The following is a 7931-nucleotide window of genomic DNA, read 5'->3' as shown; positions in this document are numbered from 1 at the left end:
GCGAACTTGTGTCCATTTTAGTTCATTTGTACTCGCCAATAATGGCCTTCTTTCTATTCTCGTGGGATTATATCTTTGCAAATATACCCGGGATTACGGTTTCATTTAAAATGCTTTAACACTGTTTATATTTTTCGGACTTGTTGAGCAATTTTTGGCTCACCCTTTTTGTTGTTATTCACCTTATTATTTTCAGTTAAGAAGGAATATGAAACCCATCAGGACTCGAGTGGTAAAGAAGCGGGTAAAGTCTCGGGATCCTCTCATACCCAAGGTGTTGATCCTAATCCAGGAAGAAAGCTTTGAGTTGCCCAAACAGGTGGAGTGTGGATAGTTAGTGTGTGTGTTTAAATAAAAGATGGACTTAGTTTAAAACTAATTAGACAATGGTTTGTAATAAAGAGAACTTGTGAGATTTTGAATTGGGTTTGTAATAAAAGTAGTTAGTGATTCTTGTTTTCATACTTCAACCTAAAAAGATCCTGGTTAGTGTTAAAGGGGTTTAGTTTCATTTCTTTATTAATTGTTAATCAGATTGTACAGGTTTGGTGATTAGCTAGTAACTCCCAGACTTATACCCCGGGTCTGGAGGGCGTTACATATTCCTTGGGAGGATACTCACAGAGGTGTGGAGTGGACCAAGAAATGGAATGACACTGATTTCATTCCAAGTTCTAACATTCTGACAGAGAATATTGCTAAAGCTGATGAGTTGCTCACAAATGCTGATTTAAAGACACAACTCAAGATCACTGCTCTATCTACCAAACATCTTCAAGGTCTACATTCTTCTACTTTAGAGAAGGTTGATACACCAAAGGAACATGCTGATAAGTTAGATCTACAGCTTAAGCTTGACAAGAACAGATATATCATACCTACTCTAGAGAAAATTGAAGCCATTGAGAAGATTCAAGAGAAGCAATAGGCCCAAATTGATGAGGTCCTAGCTGACCAAGTTTCTCAGAAAGCTCAATTGGAAGAAATCCAATCTTCAGTTGAACTTCTTCTTTCTCTCTTACTTTCTGATGATGCCAAAAAGGGGGAGAAGGTAGTTAAGTCCAAATGCCCACCTACTGAAATACTGAAGAAAAAGGATGATAAAAGTGATGACCAGGGAAACTCTGATAAGAGTAGAGGTCAAGGAAAAGATCAAGGAAAATCTTCTACACAGAACAAGTCAAGTTCTGATGCTGTGAATGCTAAAAGACTGAAGTCAAGTTCTGATAAACAAAGTCTGATGTCAAGTTCTGATATTCTGATTCAGTCAGGATCTAAAGACTCTCAGAAGTTTTTACAAACTCTGAAGCTAAAGGGGAAGCAGACTACTATTTATTATAAAAATCCTAAAATCCAGACACTTGATGAGGAGATAGCAAGAAGATTATTTCTAAAACAAAATCCAGGAATGGATTTGGAAACTCTTAAGGAGGAAGAAGTTAGATTTGATGCTGAGAAGACAAATCTTAAGTCTAAAGCTTCTGATGGAAAGAAACCTCCAAGGCCTAAGGAAAATGGCATTGTGATCAGGGAAAAGTCAAAATCTGAGATTTCAAAGTCCAAGACTAGATCACAAACTGAGATTGATCCTAAGTCAAAAGGGAAAGAAAAGGTTGGTGAACCTTTAAAGATTGAGAAAAAGATAAGTACTTCCATTCCAGTCTATCAAACTACAATGCATGATGATGATTTGATAGAAAATAAAACTGTTGAAATTCTGAAGAAAAGAAAGGTAATTGAAGAATCTAAAACAACCTCTGACACTTCTCAAGTTGTTCAGAATGAAGAACAACAAACTAAAGAAGAAACAATAAATTCTGTTCAAGTTAATTTGGAAAAGATGACAATTGCTGATAAGAAGAAGCTGTTATGGAAGAAAGTTACTCCAGTTGAACCAAAATCCAATCTCTTGATGAATCAACTTGCAACATTTGGATTGAGATCCAAGCAACCTAGAGATAAAGTTGGATTAAGTTCTGATGAAGAGAAGATACAAACAGGAGTAGAAGTTACTCTAAGAGATCCTTTCATGTTGACAGACAAACCATATGAACAAATCAAACAAAAGCACCTTGACAAGGTGTTGTCTGCTCAAATCGTGATAGATGCTCATGATAATGAAAATCTAAAGGAGAAATTGATTTTATTTCTCTATGATGGATTAACTTACAGACTAGCTGATACTGATGTGCTAAAGAAGTCTGTCAGAGAACTTCAACATATTCACTATCTTCTGGAAGTAAAATCTGATGTTACAAGGAGATGGTCAGAATACATTTTGAAGGCTATAAGAGATCTATTCAGAATCTCTGGTACAAAGACTTCTCAGTATATACCAATGATTACTGAAGATGATGGAAGAGAAATTCCTATGCTGAAGAATTCTGCTAAGGTGGAAGTTATTCTGAAAGGAAAATGCTTATGTTATAATGAAAACTCTTCACATCCTAGAGTTATCAGACTTGGTGATGGACTTGAAAGAACATCAATTCAAGCTCTCAGAACTTCCATTTATTAGATTGGTGATTGTAAAGATGAAGAACTGATGCAGGTCAAAGCACAGTTAGTTGAAATTCTAAGGAAAGCTGAAGACAAGCTGGTAAGAGATTTTGTTAAGAATCATTATGGATTCAGATTGATCCAGTGAAGTTGGTAAAGCTAAAAGGACTGTAAGTTGTAGTTAATAGTCTTATTAAACTCTTATTGCATTTGAACTTAAATGTTTTTGACATCATCAAATCTATTAACTTGTATATTTTGCACAATTTACAAGTTGGGGGAGATTGTTAGATATATTTGAGATGTCATGTCTAATATGTTTCATGTTTAGTTTTCAGATCTTAATAAACAGGAAATATCATTACTTGCTGGAATCAGTACTTACTGGAAGTCAGAACTTAAGGATATCATGACAGATTATCAGAATATAATATCAGAAGATGGATATCAGAACTTAAGTACTAGAGGACTAACAATTAAGGAAGGAAGCTGATTTACAGGAAAGAAGATCGAGACTAACACAAAAAGAAGATATGCATAGAAAGAGTTAGAGGATCAATTAGTAGTTATGTTATAACTGTGTACTATATAAACACAGATATAGGTTTATACTATATGTGTTATCATTATCGAGAAGATTATATATTATAACCTAGCAGCTCTCGTGATATTTGTTCATCACTGAGAGAGAACAGCTCCATTGTAACAGAGTTTATTATATCGAATACATCTGTTTATTGTTACTTGTGTTACTAATTGATTTGATTATATTCTACACTGTATTCAACCCCCTTCTATAGTGTTGTGTGACCTAACAGATTCTGGTATTCATTAGCTGCCATGAGCTCAATCAACTCATAAGCTTCTTTATAGCTTTTGGCCCATAAGGCTCCGCCAGACGCTGCATCGAGCATGGGTCTAGAAGTAGCACACAATCCATTGTAAACACAGTTTATAATCATCCAGTCAGGCATGCCATGGTGTGGGAACTTCTTAGCATCTCCTTATATCGATCCCAAGCCTCACACAGAGATTCTCCAGTTTGTTGAGCAAACTGAGTAAGAGCATTCCTGATTGCAGCAGTCTTCGCCATAGGAAATAATTTAGTGAGAAACTTTTGAGCAAGATCCTCCTATGTGGTGATAGACCCTAGTGGTAGAGAATGTAACCATCACTTTGCTTTATCCCTCAGAGAGAATGGGAAGAGTCGCAGCTTTATAGCATCTTCATTCACCCTATTGAACTTGAAAGTGTCGCAGATCTCGATGAAATCCCTGATGTGCATGTTGGGGTATTCTGTAGGAGAACCCCCAAACTGAACTGAGTTCTGTATCATCAGAATCGTGCTTGACTTGATCTCAAAAGTGTTAGCCGAGATGACTGGTCTGATGATGCTCGAGTGAATATCATTGATCTTTGGCTGAGAATAGTCCATCAGAGCCTTAGGATTTTCTGCTTGATCTCCCATCACTACTAAAGCCGATTCCTCGACTTTCTCTTCTTCTTCTACCTTCTCTTCGTCCTTAAAAACTTCCCTTCGAATCACTACAGCTTCTTCCTCGGCTTGATCCAGAGTTCTCTTACCAGCCCGCGAACATGTGTGCATACACGCTCGCTAGAGTACCTGAAACACGACAAGGAAAAAATTAAGTAAAAATGTCTGAGTCAATGAACTTTAACGATCACTGATGATAAACACATAAACTAAAAGTTAACACTGCAAGTCCCCGGCAGCGGCGCCAAAAACTTGTTAGTCGCTAAACACGCGCTAAAATTCACGCAAGTATACGCGTTCACAAGTAATATAGAATTATTTCTAGTTCGTTCCCAGAGGGACAGGCTTAGATTAACTTTGTGATTTATGTACTTATACAACAATGATATGGATATTATTCAATGCTAAGACGAATAACAAATTGAGTTTTGATTATACTACGGTTAACTATTGAGAATTATACTAGAGAACATTAATTAAAGAGATTAAAATGAGTTGAATAATATATTACACAAACTTCATTAAGTACTTCATTCAATAGCCTTTTCGTTCTTAACCTTAGCATGCAATGGTGATGATACTAATCAGATAACACGAAATTGATAAACGACAACTTTCGTTGCACGAATACCATACTACCAGACATCCACAAAAGAGATATAAGTTGAATATACACCAATTATATTGAGACCCTATATGTCTATAGAATTTGACAACATAACGGTTTAATACACAAGTTATCCATCATGATTAAACAGGGCAAGTAAGATTGTTAAAATTACCTACGAGTCATGCATAACAATAACACATGAACCTATGCTAGCATGGCAATAACTAAACCCTTAAATTCACTTTCGCTTCATTAAGAATTAACAAACTATCTTATAAGTTCACGGCGCTCATAAGACGAATAAGCACAACCAATACTAGGTTATCATACAATCACCACACACTAAGGCATCGAAACAAATCAACTAAAGAAATCCATAAATAAATCCGCTAGAACCCCACGATAACGATTAGCCCATAATCGGACTCATCATCAATGTGGGTTTCGATGAAAGCATGGTATAATAAAACTAGTCTTTATAAAAAAATAATAAACCAAGTACAAAACAAGAGTATAGGTTCACAAATAAGAAAACTAGCATCCAAAGTACAACTTAGAACAAAGAATCATAAGTAAGAACTAGATCTTCTTTGTCTTCGTTGAATTGTGCTAAAACGGTCTTCTTACGCCTTCTCCTTGTGCTCTGGTATGTCTCTCTCTTGAAAAATGTCTTTTATTTAGGTATATATAGCAGCCCATGCAAAATAGAAGTCCTCCAATTAGAAGCCAAGTAGAATCAGGATTTTAACATCCCGACCAGGCGGGGCCGCGCGCGCTTCATCAGCGCGGGCGCGCTGCATCTCTGTAATTTTGGCGCGCCCACGCGCAATGACAGCGCGGGCGCGCCATGCTCCTGGAGAATATTTTGCTTTTCTTCAATTCTTGCTGCAATGAGTTGGTTTCCCGAGCTTTATTCCATGGACACCATCCTAACACCATATTAGCACCAAAACACTGCTAATTCACCTGAATCCCGGATTAATGCATGAAATGCAAAAACACTAGAAAACATATTAAAATACCAATAATTTGAGTACAAATACACCAATTCAAAGCTTAATAGAGCATTATAAAGTGTCATAAATGCCACTCAATTCATCATAAGCTAGTAATACTAGCATATGCTTAATTGTCGAGGAATTCAGAAAAAGATGTTTGAGTGTTTAATTAAATTAAACAACCTGTTAGGATACATAATAAGTAGAATGAATATTAAATCAGTTACAAATCTGAATAATTAGTGTGTGCATCAATTATGGATTTCAAACGGAGGATTTGGTGGGAATAATAATATTTTAGCTTTAATCTAGGGATTGTGAGTTGAGGTTGGGGTTAAAAAAAAGGAAGCCATTTATATTTTTGAGGCAGAAGAAATAAGATTCACTTAAAGTGTGTTTGTGGAGAGTGGGTGGTCTCTCGAATACCACCTAGTTGTGTGTGCGTGTGTTTATCAAAAACAAGAATTCGTTTCTTTTTATATATATACAAAGAGCATACCTGGACAGGTCCAAACAGTGGTATCAGAGCATCTTTGTTCTTGGGGCAATGACAGGCGCAAAACAAGTTGAAAATCGAATCCTCGACTTGGAGATTTTCTTTTGAAATGATGCAAGCAGAATTTTAGAAGTTGGATATTGAAAAGTTTCAAAATGACATTTCTTTCCTCAAAGAAGGTATGGTTTTCATACTTGCAAAAATGGACAACTATAGTCGCGAGATTACTGGACCATCTCGTCTGCCCGTGAGGATTCACAAGGCTTTGAAAAGGGCAAAGAATTTGGTCCACAAAATTGAAGAGAAGCTGAAGGGAGTACAAGAGAATAAAAGAGAACTTAAAACAGATTTTACAAATTATGTAAAGACTCATCAGCAACCACCAATACTGGAGGTTTTAGGGCAGACTCCGTCATATTTTATTAGTGGCAACAATAAAGAATAAGAGACTAGTTTATTTGATGTCTCATCACCGCCGAGCTCATTTCTGGACTCTTTATCACGAAGACTTGAAATAGTCATGTTCGAATGCGTAAAACTTGAAGGTGGGTTGGTGAAGGATGGAAGTTATTTTGAACTTAGTAACCTCTCAACGCCAACTAAGAAGGTTTGGTCCTGTAGTATACTTGAGAAATGATCTTTTGTTCTCGTACTATTGCGGGGAATGTCAACGGCCTTCTTGTAACTGGGAAGAATTTAGAAAATTATTGACTGCGAGGCAGGGATTTTGTGTTAGAAAGAAAATATAAAAGAAAGAATTGAACAATTTTCCCATTTGAACATAGCAGCTTCAGTTGAAGAGGAAAGGTCGAGGACAAGGTTCAAGTTTGGTGGCGGGTAATGGTTGGATACATAATAAAAAGAATAAATATTAAATCAATTACAAATCTGAATAATTAGTGTGTGCATCAATTATGTATTTGAAAGGGAGGATTTTATGGGAATAATAATATTCTAGTTTTAAACTAGGGATTGTGAGTTGAGGTTGGGGTTATAAATTGGCAAGCCATTTATATGTTTTAGGCATGAAGAAATAAGATTGATTTAAGTGTGTTCGTGGAGAGTGGGTGGTCTCTCGAATCCCAGCTAGTTGCGTGTGCGTGTGTTTATCAATAAAAAATTTGTTTCCTTTTTTATATACAAAGAGAAGGAGAGAGTCGATATGGTGGAAAAGAATGCAAAAGAGTGTGATCAGATAATTTCTATATGGAGATGAATGGCGATGAAAAGATGGAGCGGCTAATTTGGAGCACCAACAAATTCTTGAAGTTATGAAGCAACACCAGAGGCAACAAATATTCCACAAGTACGAAAATCATGTGACGAGTTGGAAGAAGACTAGGCTTCACATCCTTTTTCTTAGATGGCCATACCGAAAGTCAGATGCATAAGAACATTACAAGTCTTTTTTCGAAAGCATTCGAACATAGTCGCTCAGTTTAGGTACCAAAATGTATGTTACTCTTGTATTAGAGGTCATAGGATGTTTGGTATATGTACCAAAATTTAAATTACTCACATAAGGACTCATAGGAAGCTTGGTATATAAAAATATCTACAATATGTTTAATTAAGGTTGTATATGAGGTGGACCCCCTTGGTACCTAATGGCAGATGTGGGGGTGATTACCTTAATTAGGTTATCTGATAAATATGAGGAACTTTACGATATACTATCACCTATGAATAAATTCTCCGATCAGATTACCAGATGATGTCCCTTTTTATAATAAAGATAAACTACTTTCCTAATATGAATTAAAATATAAAAGGTAAAAGATATGTAGAGATTCTTTTTAAATCAAACATGACATAAAATCGTAAGTAATTGGC

General features: G+C 36.0%; 1 non-coding gene across 1 annotated transcript; it reads left to right on the top strand.

The window, feature by feature from the left end:
* The first annotated feature begins 3471 nt into the window (after positions 1–3471).
* On the top strand, positions 3472–3577 carry LOC141723013 (small nucleolar RNA R71). Its single transcript, XR_012576007.1, has one exon. It is a non-coding gene; the product is annotated as a small nucleolar RNA R71 (small nucleolar RNA).
* The last annotated feature ends 4354 nt before the right edge of the window (positions 3578–7931 follow it).

The sequence above is a fragment of the Apium graveolens genome, chromosome 4 (assembly GCF_009905375.1).
Source record: "Apium graveolens cultivar Ventura chromosome 4, ASM990537v1, whole genome shotgun sequence".
Lineage (NCBI taxonomy): Eukaryota > Viridiplantae > Streptophyta > Magnoliopsida > Apiales > Apiaceae > Apium > Apium graveolens.
The sequence above is the reverse complement of the archived record's forward strand: the minus strand, read 5'-3'. Positions and strand labels throughout refer to the sequence as shown.